This window comes from Alligator mississippiensis, chromosome 1 (genome assembly GCF_030867095.1).
Source record: "Alligator mississippiensis isolate rAllMis1 chromosome 1, rAllMis1, whole genome shotgun sequence".
In the NCBI taxonomy this organism is placed as follows: domain Eukaryota; kingdom Metazoa; phylum Chordata; order Crocodylia; family Alligatoridae; genus Alligator; species Alligator mississippiensis.
The window spans coordinates 67,948,391-67,967,558 of NC_081824.1; positions in this window are offsets into that span (position 1 = coordinate 67,948,391).

The window sequence follows — 19,168 nt, forward strand, 5'->3', positions numbered from 1 at the left end:
GCAGCTGTGGGCATGCCACGCCCACTGTGCCAAGCTGATGGTCCTGGAGTGGTGGTTCATGGAGCTGCTGGAGCAGCTGCTGGCCACCCAGAACTACACAGCAGAGACTGTACCCATGTCCCCCCCTCCACATCTGCCCCCCCCAGCCCCACAGGGCCCCGAGGTCCTGCCTATCACCCCACAGCAGGCCCCCAGCAGCACCTTGGAGCAGGTGCTGCAGCATCTGCCAGCCGTATGCATCCCCAAACTTCACCACAGCCCCTGGACCCAGAAGGGAACTGTCTGCAGCTGGAATTCTGGCTGTCTGCACCCAGGCTCTCCACTCTGGGCAGCTACACCCCTCAGTCCCTCACAGGTGGACTTGGGGGTAGGGGTCAGACACATGAAGTGTGTTTCAAGTTTGGGAAACAGGGGTTTTATTCTTGGTGGGTGGAGAGGGCACTGTATGTGGAGGCAAGGGGAGGTCTGTATACAATGAGCAGGGGAGGAGTGATGAGGGGGGTCTCAATCAGATGTTGGATCCTATTCTTTACTGCAGCTGGATGTTACTTCACATTTGCTTGGAAACTCCCATAATATGAAATAAAAATAGATGCCAAATGTATTTGGGGACTGGGGGGAGGGGAGGAATACCATATAATTTCTACAATACAAGAACTTAGTACTAGATGTGTCTTTAAAGGGCTTCTCTGAGGATGTGGACTTTATGCCATAGTTGTTAATGAAAACACATATTTAAGGCTCCTGGTAAACATTACTTGAATAGCATCATGGCTTTTTTTTCTGCAAAGAAAACATTAAGTCAAGTGCATGTCTACGCATGCTGTCAGGAGAAATAAAAAGTGGCTGACAGCTTGCATTGCTGCTAATGACCAGCTGAGGGGTCTTCTCTGCTAAGCAGCACCATTGAAGGAGTCTACCAAGGAGTCATCCCCCAAGACCCCAAAAAAGCAAGGAAGGTGGTTGGCAGGGGCAGAGCAGGAATCTGTCTTTTGAGCTAGGCACACTGGTAATTCTCCTTTACCCCAACTCCCCCACCAAGCAAGAGTGGGACCAAAGACTCCCTGGCACTGAGCAGACAGAAATGACCCCTAAACAGGGAGCCAGACAAGCAAAGAAACCTGATGCCCCAGCTTGACCTCAGCCCTGGGTTCTCTGTCCCTCCCCAGTGGTACCAAACACAGGGGGAGGGAAAATCTCCCTCCCTCTCCCCACATGGAGCAGATGAGCAGGGTAACTCCTGCCCAGCCAGAGTTCAGGGGATGGAAAGAGAACCCAGGCTAATCTCAAGTTGGGGTAGGGGTTTTCCCACTCACCTGCTCCACAAGCAGGGGTGAAAGACAGGGATTTTCTCTGTGCCTGGTGCTGCCAGGGATGGGGAGAGAACCTTGGGGTGAACCTGGGGCAGAAGTTTCCCCGTGTTTTGTGGTTTTACCCAGTGTGGGTAAAGGAAGTGCTTAGCTCCTGGGTAGAGCTTTCTCCTGCTTTGTCCAATTGGGTGGTAAGCAGGCAGGGAACCCCCGCACCAGAGAGGTGTATGTTCAAACCAGTCAAACTATTTGTTCAAAGTTGGGTGCTTTTCCAAATAAATGTATACTGAATGGAAAGAGCAGTGCACCCAGCAGATACCTATCACATGATGTGTTCTCTGACAGACATTCAAATTAAAGCTGGATAGAAACCACCTATAAAATTATTATATGTTTTTCCAGCACTTACTTTGTAGCTGGTTGGCTCTTTTTATAGCTTGGTGACCATTTTTATGGAGTAATAGTTACTTTACATGTTTAGCTACATTTATTGCACAACTAACCAAACAACTGTGTAACAGATGTAATGTGTCAGGGGCTCAATAAGTATCACAAAGTTAAGTCAATGGAAATTATCATTCACACTAACAAATAATTTTACTTTCATCTACACTAAAGGTATTTTTTCACCCCATTCAATTTTCTTGACCACTTAAGGATACACAGTATATTTTATTTTGTGCAAACAATCTATTACAGTTTCAAGGTTATAGTATTCTCAACCATATCTCTAGTCATTTGAGTCTGTTTCCTTATAACCTTTAAGTAATTGGTAAAAAGGAATGAGGCTTCAAGTCATTTCCTGACATTCATTCATGAAAGAATCACTTCTGAGTTGCAACATTTCTATACTTTAAACTATTAATGCCCTAACTGCCACCACTGTTCCAGTTCATCAGTCAAGTGAATGGAGCAAGGTGTGACCTGTCAGTGTCTCTGATTGTCTACCAGTTCATTTTATGAAATCTCATGTTCATAGTTCTTAACCTTATATCTGAAAAGTACTCAATTTCCCAGTGTCTGCTTTTTAGTTTCAAGACTGCTGATCTGTCTCAGTAACAAATGTATCTTTTGAAATAGATTCAATTTAGTTTCTCTCTCTCCACATACTTAAAAAGCTAGAGATTGAGGGATTAACAGATGTAGGCAAATACTGCAAGGAAATTTCCAGTAAATTATTGATTTTTTTTTTTTTAATGAATTCTCTTCTTTTCTCACTGTCTCTCTATGTGGGATAGGTAATCCACTGAACATATTTAATATCAGAAATATCAAGAGGAAAAACAAGTTTTAAGTAAACAGTGTAATGTAAAAGCAAAATTAAACTTCCTTGAAGTCTTGAAAAAAGATTTAAGCACTCTGTTCATTTAATAAGAACTGGGCTCATATATAGACATTAGGGCTGGGAGGGACCTCAGAAGATCATCGAGTCCAGCCCCCTGCCCCAGGGGCAGGAAGTCAGCTGGGGTCATAAGATCCCAGCAAGTGTCCAAATGTGTCTTAAAAGAGTCCAGAGTAAGGGCTTGCACCACCACTGGTGGGAGTCTATTCCAGGCCTTAGGGGCTCAGACCATAAAGAAGTTTTCCCTTATGTCCAGCCTAAAACAGTCTTGGAGGAGTTTGTAGCCATTGGACCTTGTCATCCCTTGGGGAGCTCTGGTGAACAGATGTCCCCCCATATTGTGATGCATACTCCTTGTATGCTTATAGGCTGACACCAGGTCACCCCTGAGCCTGCACTTTTCCAGGCTGAAGAGTCCCATGGCTCTCAGCCTCTCTTCATAAGGCCTGTTCTCCTGCCTTCTGATCATGTATGACTCTTGCAAGCTTCACCACATCCTTCTTGAATTGTGGAGCCCAGAATTGGATGCAGTACTCCAGCTGCAGCTTCACTAAAGCCAAATACAGTGGGAGGATGACATCCTGGGACTTACTTGAGAAGCATCTATGGATGCAAGCCAGAGTTTTGTTTGCTTTGTCAGCTGTGACATCACATTGGTGGCTCATGTTCATATTGTGGTTCATCATGACTCCCAAGTCCCTTTCGGCCATGGTGCTAGTGAGTGTAAGTAGTATATAGGGTACACATCTTGTCAAACTGTAAAAACTGACAAGCCCCACCCACTGGTGGGTGCCCCGCCCCCTTGACCCCGCCCCTAGACACGCCCCCTCCTGGCCGCCATCTTGGCCGCCATCTTGCAAATGGAAGTCCTGCCCCTAACCCCTGACCTTTGCCACCGGAAACTCCACCCCTGACCCCTCTTGGCAATCATTTTGGTAGCCATATTGGCTGCCATGTTGCATCCCAGAACACCCTGTTCCCATCACATGGACTGTGACCTCACCAGACCCAACCCCCAGGCAGCCATCTTGGTAGCCATATTGGCCGCCATATTGCATCCCAGAACACCCTGTTCCCATCACATGGACTGTGACTTCATCAGACCCAAACCCCTGGCAGCCATCTTGGTGGCCATATTGGCCGCCATGTTGCATCCCAGAACACCCTGTTCCCATCACATGGACTGTGACCTCACCAGACCCAAACCCCTGGCAGCCATCTTGGTGGCCATATTGGCCGCCATGTTGCATCCCAGAACACCCTGTTCCCATCACATGGACTGTGACTTCACCAGACCCAAACCCCTGGCAGCCATCTTGGTGGACATCTTGGCCGCCACGTTGCATCCCAGAACACCCTGTTCCCAACACATGGCCTGTGACCTCACCAGGCCCAAACCCCAGGCAGCCATGGTGGTGGCCATCTTGGCCACCACGTTATGTCCCAGAACACCCTGTCCCCAACACATGCCCACTGACATCAGAACAGTCGCTCCTTAACCGGGAAAAGCCTCCACCCCAAGAATGCCGCTGAGCCAATAGGGGGCAAGTATAGGGGGGTGGGGTGGGACCTAGGCTGGCAGTCCCTGACCTGCCTCTTGTCTAAATCCTGTTGGGAAAACCCTCCAAGCAGGCCGCATGTTTTCTGAGACCACGCTAATACAGGCAGAAGCAAATATGGATTCTTATGCTTTGGAAGCCTCAATCACTGTTCAGACCTCTCTTGGCAGCACTATGGGTGAGATTTCACTGGTTGAGACAGATTCCCGGACTCCCAAAACAGATCCGGGGACCATGGCAGACCCCCAACAAACCGCATCAGAGCCACAGGCAGAGAGCCTGGGGGTGGTAGACAACCTAAACCCCAAAGACTCTGCTGAGGTAAGTAGCCTAGAATTATTTTGGAGGGGGGCGGCTGTCTACAGTAACAGGGTGGATCTGTGTTAAATCTTTTGGCTCTTTGCAGGGAACAAGCATGGTTTCTTATACTACACCAGTAAGACCCCTTGTTTCTGCCTTACCACGAAGGCCGTATAGATGTCTGCCAAGAAAACGCTACCGTAGCAACAGTTCTGAAGAGGGGGAGATTAAGGAGAGTAGCCCCCTAGTCCTACCATTTCCTGAGATGTTTGGTGGCCAAGGGCCCAGAGCAGCTGTTGATGATTCTGGGGAAGAGGGGTGTCTGATTTTGGATTCTGAGAGAGGAGAAGATGTCTCTGTGGGGGAAGAGCCACTGGTAAGTATTTTGAACTTGTGTGTGTGTGTGGGGAGGGGTATTGTTGGCAGGATGGGGAGGGCAGGAATTGACTATCAACTCCTTAAATGGTGGGTAACCAGAGTTTCTTCTTTAAATTTCCTCTGCAGCTTGATGAAGCCTTTCTCATGACACCAGAAGGACAACGCAGCAGCAGCTCTATAACCTTGGTACTTGGAAAGAGAAGCTGCTTTTGTGACAATCAGAGTCCTGGTGCTTCAGAAGAAGAGGGTGCTGTGGCCTTTAGAAGACATCTAGGAATTGAACGACCTGGACCTGTCTCACCAAGGAGTCGTAGAAGGCTCATGAAATCTCTTGTACGTGTTTGTTGTTATGGCATACTGAAATATTGTTTGAGAGAGAGACTTTTTGAAAGCTGTAGGGGTTGCCTTCTAAATGCACCAGGTCAAGGAAGCCACAAATGTCTGGAAAGGACAGATGAGGACATAAACCAGACAATTCGGCAACTTTGTATTGATCTGTGTATGGAGAGTATTCTAAATGCTGTAATGGCATTAGGGTACTCTATGGATTGTCTATGCCTCACTGAGAAACATTTAGCTTAGGGCGTGGCAATTATAAACCATATTTATTTGGCTGGAGACCCACATGCTGCTTTACATGGTGTTATTCATGTGGAGGATAAACCTCTGGTTCCCTACATTGAACGTTTAATTGGAACAAGAAATTATAAATTCTTGCTCCAGTGGATAATGTAGCCAGGATATAGTATAAAACTTGTAAAAGGTGTACATTTTCTACAGAGACTGATGAAAATAAAAACTTATTAAAAACACATTCTTACAGATGTCATTCTTTAAGGGAGGGCATAGAGGATTTTTGGTTATAAGGGTCACAGCTAAGGACTTGTTGGAACAGGCCTAAAGAAAAATCTATGGAGCCATACAGGATAGCTGTAACTTGATGGCTGCAACAAGGTTTTGTCTTCAAACCTAAGAAACTTACAAAAAGCTGTCTGTGTGTGCCCAAAATTCAAGGGTTTTGATTTTATCAGCTGCTGCTTTCACACCTAAGAAACTTACAATGGGGGCTGGCAGGGTGTGTCCCACCCAAAATTGAATAGGTGTTGGATCCAACACAATGGGCCCACAGGAACGAATCAAGGGGCAGGATGCAAAAATCAGGGCCGTCCTCCACCTCAAGGAGTGTCTATGGTGCGAATTAAAGAGCAGTATGCAATAACCTGGGCAGTCCTTGACAATGATCTACCAATCCCTGAGAGAAGCCTCATACATATTAAAAATGCAAAAACCAGAGCCGCCCTCCACCCCAAGGAGTGTCTACAGGGGGTTTTAATTAAAGACCAGTATGCAATATCCTGGGCAGTCCTTGACATTGATTTGTCAATCCATGTGGGAAGCCTCATACATATTAAAAATGTAAAAACCAGGGCCGTCCTCCAGCGCAAGGAGTGTCTACGGGGCGAATTAAAGACCAGTATGCAATAACCTGGGCAGTCCTTGACAATGACCTACCAATCCCTGAGAGAAGCCTCATACATATTAAAAATAGAAGTCATCAGGATATAACCTGAGAGGGGCAGAAAACACCCCTTTTCTCAGGATTCTGAAACTGTTCCCAGACAGGATCTAGGTATGTACTCATATGTTTTTGTTAATGTTTCATTTACTTCTTTCTGTATAGACATCTCCTCTGTTTCATTATAGTATCTTTTACTTACTGTTTCTTTAGGGGTCTTCATTACAGCAGAAACAGACCAACTTTACACCAGAAAAACTTTGGGGGGTGGGGAGGGGGCAGAACAAGATAGGGGTGGTATGTATGTAACCATTTTTAACTCTCTATACCTAGAGATACTTGGGGTGTGTTAATATGAGGCTTATGTCAGAACATTATTTTGTAACTCTTTACCCCAAGCAGAAAACCCTTCTTGAAGAATGGAAAACCAGAGCAAGCATGTCCCCTTATTGTAAGGTTTGACCTAGAAACTACTATGCAAAGCCTAAGCAAAAGTGAATGTTATGTGTCGAATGCCCATCTGCAATGATAAGGAGCAGACAGTCTTAGATAGAGGAAGCTTGAAAACAAAAAACAGAATCAGAGGTACTGGAACAAAGAGCTCATTATAATACTAAAAATCACACCCCGAGGCGGGGAAGATATATGCTAATGGAACATATATGTACGTTAATGAGATACATAGCTAAAACACAGGTATAGAGACATGCTCAGTAAAGAACTCCTTGCGTCACTCCTTTATAACCAATTAGCAAACAAGGATGCTTATGAAGATTCAACCTCTGGTATATAAGGGGCTCAGTATTGAATATGTGGGTGCTTGTCTTGTGAAATTATTCCGCTTGCACCTTTTATTGCTAGCAATAAATCTTTTTTATACTTTCACCCCGGTATCTTTATTGGCCTTTGCATACCGGGCACGAACCCAGACTTGAGCTGGGGCCTAACAGTTTTTGGCACCCCAGATGGGACTGCCGTAGATAGCTTTGCCCGGACTAACTGACGACCAGTTTATCTGCTTTTTCTTATCAAAAGTCGAGCACCCCGGGATTTCTTTTCCCGGTGAGACTTTTGTTTCAGGAGGAGCTGGATCGCTGAGGCGGCAGTAGCCTAACGGTGCAACGCCATAGAGTGAAAGTATCAGTAACAGGCACCTGGGTGAGAGGGTAGAAAGGGCATAAGGCCTACCGTCAGTACGTCTGCCTGGGATTATCTCTGTAAGTATTCTGTCTGGCCTGAGTCCAAGACCAGTGATTTTTTCCCCTGTGAGGACAAGGACTAAGAACAGATCCCTGGATCCCAGGTAAGTCGGACGGTCAGAACTGGGAAGGCAGTCCTGAAATGGGTACTATTAACAGTAAGGTTAGGAAATGTACCCCCCTCTCTTGTGTATTGAGACATTGGGCAGAGTTTGGTGAGGATCCTATGACTAAGAAGAAAGCTAAATTCTTCTGTGAAACTGCGTGGCCACGCTATCAGCTAGATGATAAAGAATATTGGCCTCGGGAGGGAAGTATTAATTATAATACCATCTTACAATTGATTTTGTTCTGCCGGCAGAATGGTAAATGGGAGGAATTGATGTATGCGTAAGAATTTATGTCTCTTTGTAGAGATAAAAAAGTTTTGGAAGAATGTGGATTGCGGGAGGGGGTTGGGATCTGTGAGATGGCTGTGGCTCGACCAACTGCAAATCCTGTCCTGGACTGTCCGGAGCCGGAGGCTCTTCCCTCTGTGTTGCCTTTACCTTATCCTCTTCCTCCTCCTCCTCCTCCTGATTCATCTGATTCCTCGTTGGCATCTGCTCTTCCTGCTTTTTCCCCCCCTGAGGCAGAAGTTGTAAATACCCCCCGACATAGGGATCTGGAACAGCGCCAACCATGGCCGTCAGGTGTTTGGCAATCTCCAAACTCCCCGACTTCTCCTGATATAAGCCCGGGAGGAGGATGGAGAGTACAGTTAGAAGCAGACTCCGGGGTTAAGGGAAACATCACAGGGAATCTGATTCTGGATGTGGGAAGGGAAATGGGGTATTTCCCCTAAGAGAACAAGTGGTACCCGGGCCTCTCGAAGATGACGGTGAGCCAACCTACCGTCGACCCTTTGTGCACATTCCTTTTAATACCTCAGATTTGTATAATTGGAAGAACAATAACCCCAGCTTGAGAGAGAATCCTGAAAAGGTACAGAACCAGTTTAAAACGATTTTCAAAACCCATAACCCAACTTGGGCAGATGTTCAGTCTCTTCTAGATATCTTGTTGACACCAGAGGAAAGGAGAATGGTAGTGAACAAAGCTCGTGAGTACGTGGAAAAGGAAATTACTGCAGGGAACCTGCAAGGAAATAGAGACGATCATGTCCCCATCCAGGAGCCAGATTGGAAACCAGACCAAGATATGACCTCCATCCGTGCCTATCGAGAATATATCCTCCGAGGATTGAGAGATGCTGTGAAAAAACCTCAAAATCTCAGTAAGGTGTATGAGATTCAACAGGAGACTAATGAGACCCCAAGTGCTTTTTTGGAAAGAATTTACAATACTTTCAGACAATACACTCGTGAGGATCCGGAGGATGCATCGAACGCTCGCATGGTAAATATGATCTTTATGGGTCAGAGTGCACCAGACATTAGAAAGAAATTGCAGAAGGCAGACGGAGCAACAGGTATGCCTATTTCCCAACTAGTAGACATTGCTTACCAAGTATTTACTAACCGAGAAAGTGTTCAGGAAAAGAAACAGGACAAGAAAGAGGAGAGAAAGATGAAAATGCAGGCAGCCCTAGTGGCAGCTGCAATCACGAGAAAACCTAGAGATGAGGGATCCTGGAGACAGCCGCAGAGACGGGGTCCATTAGAGAAAGATCAATGTGCCTTTTGCAAACAAAAAGGACATTGGAAGCGGGAATGCCCTTATCAAAAAGTTGGGGAAGGTGAAAAGAAGAAAGAGGAGAGCAGTGGATTGTTCGCTTTTGGAAGGGATTCAGATTGAAGGGGACCGGAGGCCCGGGAGGGAAAGATAACCCAGATCCCAGTGTCCCCTGACAAGCCTCTGGTTAAAATGCAACTAGGGGACAGAGATGAATTGGTAGATTTTCTCATAGATACAGGTGCTGCCCATTCTGTCTTAACTCAAAAACTGAAACCTTTAAGTAAAAAGACTGTGCCGGTGGTAGGGGTTACAGGGAAGGCAGTAACACGATCCTTCCTACAGCCAATGACCTGTAATCTTGGGCAGGCCGAAGTTACCCATCAATTCTTGTACATGCCAAACTGCCCCGTTCCCCTTTTAGGGAGAGACCTCCTCTGTAAACTGCAAGCTACGTTGTCGTTCCAGGATGGGCAAATGTTTTTAACAGTGCCTCCTGAAAAGTGGTGGCATTTACAGGCTTGCCTTCTCGGCCTTCTCCAAGAGGAGAGTACACCGGATATTCCTCAACCCCTGCTCGATGCTGTTGTTCCATGGGTATGGGCAGGTCACCGACCCGGGAAGGCTAAAAATGCTGACCCTGTGAAGATTCAACTTTTGCCAGGGGCCCAGCCTCCATGTGTGAAACAATATCCAACGCGGATGGAAGCCAGGAAAGGACTGAAGCTGTTAGTTGAACGGTTCCTGGAGTATGGCCTTCTCCATGAATGTACATCAGCTTTTAACACACCCATCTTGCCTGTGAAGAAGCCTAAGAGTAATGAATATCGTTTCGTCCAAGACTTGAGAGCTGTAAATAAAGTGGTTGTGAGTATATACCCGGCCGTGCCTAATCCGTACACCTTGCTATATGCTTTGAACCCAGATCATAATTGGTTTACGGTTATTGATTTAAAAGATGCTTTCTTCTGTATACCGGTAGAGAAGGGATCTCAGGAAATATTTGCATTTGAATGGGAAGACCCAGATACTAGCATTAAGACTCAGTTGTGCTGGACTGTTTTACCCCAAGGATTTAAAAACAGCCCAACCTTATTCGGCAATGCATTAAGCAAGGATTTACGCAGGCTAGAATTGCCACTGTCCTGTGCTCTTTTGCAATATGTAGATGACTTGCTTTTAACAGCCACCACTGAAGCAAGCTGCCTGGAAGGAACAAGTTGCCTCCTTAATTTTCTGGGTCAACAAGGGTATCGCGTTTCCAGGAAAAAGATGCAGCCCATATCCCAGAAAGTCACATATTTGGGATTTGAATTACAGCCTGGTCAGAGAGCCCTGTTGCCTGAAAGAAAAGAAGCTATATGCCGGCTGGCACCCCCAATAACAAAGAAACAACTACGAGGATTTTTAGGTACAGTAGGTTTTTGCAGGATTTGGATTCCAAATTTTGGGGTTATTGCAAAACCTCTATATGAGGCAACACATGGAGATGAAAAGGTACTCGAATGGACTGAAGAGTGTGAGCAAGCATTCTGCCGGTTAAAGCAGGCTCTCATTGAAGCACCCGCCTTAGGACTACCGGACATGAGTAAGCCTTTTTCCCTTTTTGTGCATGACCGAGGTGGGGTAGCCGTGGGAGTCTTAACACAGAAATTGGGTAGCTGGCAACGACCAGTGGCATATTTTTCAAAAAAATTAGACTTTGTGTCATGTGGATGGCCTGCTTGTCTCCGGGCTGTTGCTGCTACCTGTCTGCTAATACAAGAAGCTGAAAAATTAACCCTAGGCCATGAAATGATTGTATATATTCCTCATGCAGTACTTACAGTCTTGGAACAGAAAGGAGGGAACTGGTTAACTCCGGGACGAATGGCTCGATATCAGGCCATCCTCCTAGATAAGCCTGAAATAAAATTAGCCATTTCTCACAATGTAAATCCAGCAACACTGTTGCCATCTATGGGTGACACACCAGATCTTGTGCATGACTGTTTGCAAACATTGGAAACTGTTTATTCTTCAAGACCAAATTTGAGAGACGGACCTCTTGAAAAAGCTGACCTGGAGTTTTACACTGATGGCAGCTCGAGTATAGAGAATGGAATTCGAAAATCCGGATACGCTATTGTGACTACACAGAATGTGATAGAAGCAGGACCTTTAAACCCATCTGTTTCAGCTCAAAAGGCTGAACTCATTGCTATGACTCGGGCTTTGCAATTGGCGGCCAACAAAACTGTCAATATTTATCCTGACTCTAAATATGTTTTCCTTGTTTTACATGCTCACGGAGCGCTATGGAAAGAGCGAGGTCTACTTGATTCAAAAGGAACAGGCATTAAGCATAGCAAGCAGATAAAAGCCCTCCTTAAGGCAGTCTGGGACCAAAAGAGGTAGCGATAATGCATTGCAAAGCTCATCAAAAGAAAAATGATGATTCATCCACAAAAGGTAATCGATTTGCTGACGCTACAGCAAAGAAAGCAGCTAAAAAACCTCAGACAGACTTGCTGCCCGAAGTAAGTAATCTGTTACCTCTCCTCCCAGACTTATACCAGCCTGTGACACCACAGTACGGGGAAAGAGACAAACAATTGATAAGAGAGTTTCAAGCAAAGAAGGGGGAGCACGGGTGGCTAGTAGCAAAGGATGGCCGCATTATCATCCCAGCTGCCTGGGTTCATGTGGTAGTGAAGAGAGCTCATCATGGCACCCACTATGGACCCAGGGCCCTGATAAGGTGGATCAGTCACTATGTAACTGGAGTGGGATTAAGAGAGGCTGCCAAGAAGGTATCAGAGACATGTGAGGTCTGCCAGAGAAATAACCCAAAAGGAGGGAGAAAAGAAACTTCAGGACATCAGAGAATAGGCAATGGGCCAGGAGAAGAATGGCAGGTGGATTTTACTGAGTTACCCCGGCAACAGGGGATGAGATATCTCCTTGTCTTTGTGGACCCTTTCTCTAATTGGGTTGAGTCCTTCCCATGTCGGACTGCCCAAGCCCGAGAGGTGGTCAAGGCACTCCTACGAGAAATCATACCTCGCTTCGGACTTCCAAAAGGAATAGGGTCAGACAATGGCCCCCATTTCATTGCACAAATTACTCAAAAGGTTTCTGAGTTCCTGGGAATCAGCTGGCATTTACACACCCCTTGGAGACCCCAGTCCAGTGGAAAAGTGGAACGTATGAATCAGACCTTAAAAAGACACCTTGCAAAGATTTGCCAAGAAGCTCGACTCAAATGGCCAGAGGCCCTACCCTTGGCCCTGTTGCGAGTAAGGGTCGCACCACATTCTAAATTGGGATTAAGCCCATTTGAGATAATGTATGGTAAGCCTTACCCTCTGAGTCTGCCCATGGGTACTGAACAACAGTTACATGTTTTAGGAGAGGGAATGATTAGAGAATATGTATGGTCTTTAGTTTCTGTTTTGTCTTCCATCCATCAGCAGGTACGGGACGTGCTGCAGACACAGAACCAGTCTCCTACCCCGGAAAATCGATTATTACCTGGAAGTTACGCTCTTGTGAAAGATTGGAACGAGGAACCACTTCGAGCCAGATGGAAGGGCCCGTATAGAGTACTTTTAACGACCCCAACGGCAGCAAAGCTCGAAGGAATCAAGACTTGGATACATTCCAGTCGCCTAAAGCCGGTGGCTGAACCAGAACAAGAAGAAACTCCTGCAAACTCCGGGACCGGAGGCAGAGAACAGTGGAAGGTGGAGCCAATAAGGGACTTAAAATTCCTATTCAAAAGAAAGGAACTTTGAATAATTTGTCAATCTTTGATCAAGTTTTACAAGCCTTATTATGAAATTGTTCAAGGTTTTAGTGTGGGGCACCCTAATTTGTCCACTCCTACTTATAGGAGGGGAAAATCTTTTACCACAAGAATTTGACCCTCAGGAAAATGTCTGGATTTATCTGGCCCGGGAAATATTAAATAGAACAGACTTCTGCTTGGCAGGAGGGATCAATGCTCATCTGGTTTTTACCTCATGCTTAATTGCAGTACCTACCCCTTTGAAAATTTTACAGAATTATACTATGCTGAAAGATGTAGAGAAGGAAAATACATATCAGGATATATATAAGTGGGGGACTATTGTAAAAGAGAAAAGCAGAGACATGTTTTCTGTACGGGTTCAGGCAACAGCTAATGCTTCTGAATGTTTCTTAATAGTGAATTGTACCAGTAATTGCTTTAAATTGAACCAAGGTAGAAAAATCTTCTGTAATAAGACCAGTCAAATATCCTATGTATATACACATACCATCCTTCCTCGAGGATGGTTTCTGGCCTGCGGGAGAATGATATATTCATACCTTCCAGCAAATGCTACTGGGGGACCATGTACCATTGCCCGGGTAACTGCAGCTCTTCCAAGGAAGTCTGACCTAATGCACACTGAACAAACCCCTCTTGGTGGGAGGTTTAAACGAGCATACACTACTCTCACTGCTGATTGTGACGAGAATGATTCCCCTGGACTATTATCTAAGGCAGAATACATAGCATTAGCTGCATCTGTGGTGGGGGTTCCGGGTCTTGCTGTAAGTAATAGCAGAAATCTTAATGCAGTAGCCTGTGTTTTAGCAAAAGGACTAAATGCTACATCTCGAGTGCTCTCAGCCTTGAATGCTGAACAAAAACAACTAAGGGACGCTGTCTTAGAGAATAGAGCCGCTATTGATTATCTCTTGTTACGACACAGTCTGGGGTGTGAAACCTTAAAAGGAATGTGCTGCTTCAACCTCACTGATAATTCTCTGCTAATTGAAGACAAAATTGGTGCCTTACAACGATTGACACAGACATTGAAAGAAACATCTGGCTTAGACTTTTCCTGGTTAACTTCCTGGCTTCCCAATTTTGGATGGTTGAAGCAGTTGTTTTGTATGGTTATTCTGTTTAGTTTTATAGGGATTATGGTCTGTTTCTGTATCCACTGTATACCAGTTTGTATCGCATCTATCTTCAGGCCTAAGGTAAATCAAATGAATTTGCAAACAAAGAAAGCTGAGAATACTAGATTTGTGTTAAGTCAAATTGAATGGAGCAATCATAATTAATAATAATTATAAATGCTCCAGATGAGGGAAATGTAAGGTTTGACCTAAAAACTACTATGCAAAGCCTAAGCAAAAGTGAATGTTATGTGTCGAATGCCCATCTGCAATGATAAGGAGCAGACAGTCTTAGATAGAGGAAGCTTGAAAACAAAAAACAGAATCAGAGGTACTGGAACAAAGAGCTCATTATAATACTAAAAATCACACCCCTAGGCGGGGAAGATATATGCTAATGGAACATATACGTACGTTAATGAGATACTTAGCTAAAACACAGATATAGAGACATGCTCAGTAAAGAACTCCTTGCGTCACTCCTTTATAACCAATTAGCAAACAAGGATGCTTATGAAGATTCAACCTCTGGTATATAAGGGGCTCAGTATTGAATATGTGGGTGCTTGTCTTGTGAAATTATTCCGCTTGCACCTTTTATTGCTAGCAATAAATCTTTTTTATACTTTCACCCCTGGTATCTTTATTGGCCTTTGCATACCGGGCACGAACCCAGACTTGAGCTGGGGCCTAACATCATGTCTTTATCCTGTAGTGAAAGTCACATTTTTCTGAAATTAAACTTTTGAAACTCTTTAAGTGTTTTTGTGGTGGTGGTTTAATTTTTGCCATGAGGTTTTTGAAAGCATGGGTGTTTCAGCCTTGTACCTTTTAAAGACTGTATGCATTTTGTTGTGGGGTGGGGGTTAGCTGTGTTTTTTTTGGTTTTTTTTTGGTGGACGTTTAATTTTGCCATGAGGTTTTTTAAAGCATGGGTGTTTCAGCCTTGTACCTTTTAAAAACTGTATGCATTTTGGTGTGGGGTGGGGGTTAGCTGTGTTTGTTGTTGTTTTTTTTTGGTGGAGGTTTAATTTTGCCACGAGGTTTTTTAAAGCATGGGTGTTTCAGCCTTGTACCTTTTAAAAATTGTATGCATTTTGGGGATAGGGCTGAGAGTCAACATGTGTGTGTTTTAGGGTTAGGAGATAGGTTAAGGGTTAGGTACAGAGTGTGTGTTCATCTTGGAAGTGGATTGTTGATGCTGAGATATCTATGTTGTATTTCCCAAGGAATCTCACACAAGACTGTTCAAAAGAGAGACAATGTTCCAGAAACACCAGAGGAACAAGTGCCAGTTCGAAGGCCTCTAGCAGCATTCTTTGAAAACCGCAGAAACCCCCACCCTGAGGATCAGAAACCCCACGGACCAGACCCCACTCAAACCAGAGCAGAAGGACAAGGTAAAAAAAAGAAAAGACCACATGGTTCCTCAGAGGAAAATGCACCACCAAGCCCTGAGAGAGCCATGTGTGAAAACACAAACATTCACAGTTCCAAAGCTGCTTTTTTGGGGTCTGTGAATAAGAAACACAAGACTGATTACTCATACACTTTAGAGAAACCTGAGGAGGTTCTCCCATGTGTTTGAAAGATCATGATTATTTCTCACGTGAAAAGAGGAGACTTTCAGGGACTGTTGATACATATAATGCCTTGAAGGATCATGATTATTTTTCAAGGGAAAAGAGGAGATTTTGGGGGGATGTTGGCACTCATAGAGCCTTGAAAGATCATGATTATTGTGCAACCAAAAGAGCGCATGTTGTACGGAGGAGAGGTGGTCTGCATGGTCGTGGCACTAGACAAGGTATGCATCATAAGAGGGGAGGTCCTGATAAACCTGAGAACAAATGGCTTGTGGGTCAAAAAGTAAGGGCCTGTTTAAAGATGAGGGTGGAAAAGGCTAAGCGCATATTGAGAAAAAATAAGAGCACCCCTACTGAGACCCCCACAATTTCCTCAAACCTCCCCAAACCTGTGGAGCCAGACAGCAGGTCTGATGAATGTGATGTTGAGGACCCTCTAGGGGACCCCTCATATAACCCCACTCCCCCTGATCCTGTGGAGCCAGACAACCATGTTGATGAAAATGAATTAGAAGATGCCTCAGAGAGTTCCTTGAATGTAGACTCTCCTGAGCCTGTAGAGGATGTCATGCCAGATGTAGAAATGGTATGAGTGAGAAGGAAGGAGTGGTCTATAGCTAGGTTCAGAGCCCAGAGGTATATAGAGGAGTTTCATTTTAGGAATCTCGAACTTGTACCTGTACATGTGGCTTTTGAAGCTATAAGAAGGGGGGTAGAACGAATTGTAGAAAATCTCCACCGTTTATTCACGCCTGCTGACTATGCCCAGCTCCGTATTGAAGCAAACGGCATGCACAACTGTTTATATTCCCCAACTATTAATTTAAATGACATGTCCACTGACCAGTTTTTAGAGTGGATCAGCAAGCTCTTACAAAGTCAGAGAGAAATACTCTTTGATTCAACATTTCGGTTGATTGTGGTAGTTGTAAGAGGTGTGGGTGGTGGTGCTCAGAGACTGATAAGTTCTATCCCCTATTCCCAAATTTTTGCCAAAAAGAAACGGTATTTAATAGATCTTAATACCTTTGATACTAAGCTCTGTTTTAATGGTAGTCTGCTTGCTCTGACCACTCTTAGAGGAGCCACAGATGCAGAGTTGCTACATGGTGCAAGCCAACTGCATAAGAAGTTGGGGTGGTCAGCACAAAAGCAGGTTATGCTGAAGGATGTAGCATTGTTTGAAGATCTCGTAAAGGTTAACATCCATATAGTGATGCATAAGGAGAAAATGGGGTGGAGTTTCTTTAAAACACACAACACACCCCAGTACCCAAATACCTGTTTCCTTATGTTGCATGATCAGCATTATTATGGGGTTCTGGATGTGAAAAAGGGTTTTGGGACAAGAAATTATTGCGATCTTTGTCAGGCGTTGTACAGTCACAGCCACATGTGCAGGTTCTGGTGCTGCCTCTGTCTGACCCGAGACTGCGCAGACAATTTGGGTGAGGCACAGAGGTGTCCTAACTGTAAATTGGTCTGTCAGTCCTCAGGGTGCTTAGAGAGACACAGAGTTCTGGCTTCTGAGAAAAGGGTTGACTGCTTGTCTAAAACATTGTGCTATGAATGTAAATCTTATGTGGACAAAAACCATGAATGTAAGGGGAGGCAATGCAAGCAATGCTATAGGCAGATCAAGGATGTAGACAAGCACCAGTGCTTTATGCCCTGGATTACTAAACCTGAAATAGGGGAGGGTTACATTTTTTATGATTTTGAATGTATGCAGGAGACAGGTATGCACATACCGAATTACATTTTTGCAATGGAGTTAGCTCTAGAAACCCCCTGGGAGGGTAAGACCCAAGAGACAGAGCAGACATGGGAATTTAAGGGTGAAGAATGCCTCTCAGACTTTATCAAGGTCTTCATCGATAAAAAGTACCAGGGCTACGAATTCATAGCTCACAACGCCAAAGGCTATGACGGCTACTTCATTGTTAGCCAACTATTAAAAGAAAAAATGGCCATGAATCTCATCACCCAGGGGGGTAAACTCATGTGTATAGAAGTCACCAGCCTGGATATCCGTTTCATAGATTCTTTAAACTTTCTGCCTATGAAACTTAGCAAATTCCCCCAGGCCATGGGTTTTGAAGAATGCAAAGGTCATTTCCCACATTTTTTTAACACTCAGGAAAATCAAAATTATGTGGGGCCTCTCCCTGAAGCAGAGTACTACGGTGTTAAAAACATGATGCCTAGCGAGAGAGAGCAATTTTTAGATTGGTACCAGGACAACCGTGATAAGACCTTTGATATACAAAAAGAGCTGGCCTATTATTGTCAGGAGGATGTAAAAATTTTGAAGGAGGCCTGTCGTCTCTATAGGAATGAGATTATGAAAATGACTTGGCGGGTAGAGATGGTGAAAAAGAAGGGTAAACTGGAACGTGTAAATCTCTGCATAGACCCCTTCCAATATATCACGCTGGCTTCTGTGTGTATGGCCATGTACAGATTTATGTTTTTGAAAGATCAGACCATTGCACTACTTCCCCCAGACAACTACCACAGACAGACAAAGAGATTTTCGACCCCCGCTATCCAGTGGCTCATGTATCTCTCTGAAAAAGAAAATATTCAAATTCAGCATGCCTTACAGGGTGGGGAATTTCAGGTCGGGGGTTATGTTTTAGATGGCTATGCCATCATTGATGGAAAACCCACAGCCTTTGAATTTAATGGTTGTTTTTTCCATGGCTGTGTCACCTGCTACAATGAAAATGAGTGGAACCCTTTGACAGGGACAACTTACAGGTTTCTGAATTATCAGATGCAGAACAAGGCCGATTACCTTAAGAGAGTGGGGATTACCGTCAGAACCATTTGGGAGCACGAGTGGAGGATTTTGTTACAATCAGATGAGGAGCTCTCTGATTTCTTAAACAGAACCCAGTTGCCGTCTCCTCGGCCACCTTCTGTTTGCAAGAAATTGGCCACGTATTGTTCTTGCTTTTCTTTGTTGGTACACCAGGTGGGATACCCTGAGGCTTCCTGTTTCTGTTGGAGGTGGAAGGCTATGTATTTTTCAAAAAGTCTGTTACTCATCTCAGGAAAATGCCAGACCTCATAGATTTTAGCTACTTTGTAACCCTTAGTGATACCTTTGTTCAATTCAGGTGTGCACCAAGTGCCCAGGAGGGCCCTTTCCTCATCCGTGTGAGTACATTTTGGCTGTTTTTTTTCTGCGCAAGTTCGGCACAGTGGGAACTGTGATTATCCAGATCACCTTGCTTCAAAAATACCTGGTGCACGTGAAGCAAGGTGATCTGGATAAAGGGAAGTTAACCCTGTTTATGCCAGAACAGAACCCCTTAGAAATGGCAAAACCCCTGGAAAAAAATCCTGACCCCACTGTTCAGGAAGTGTTGGATAACATGCCCA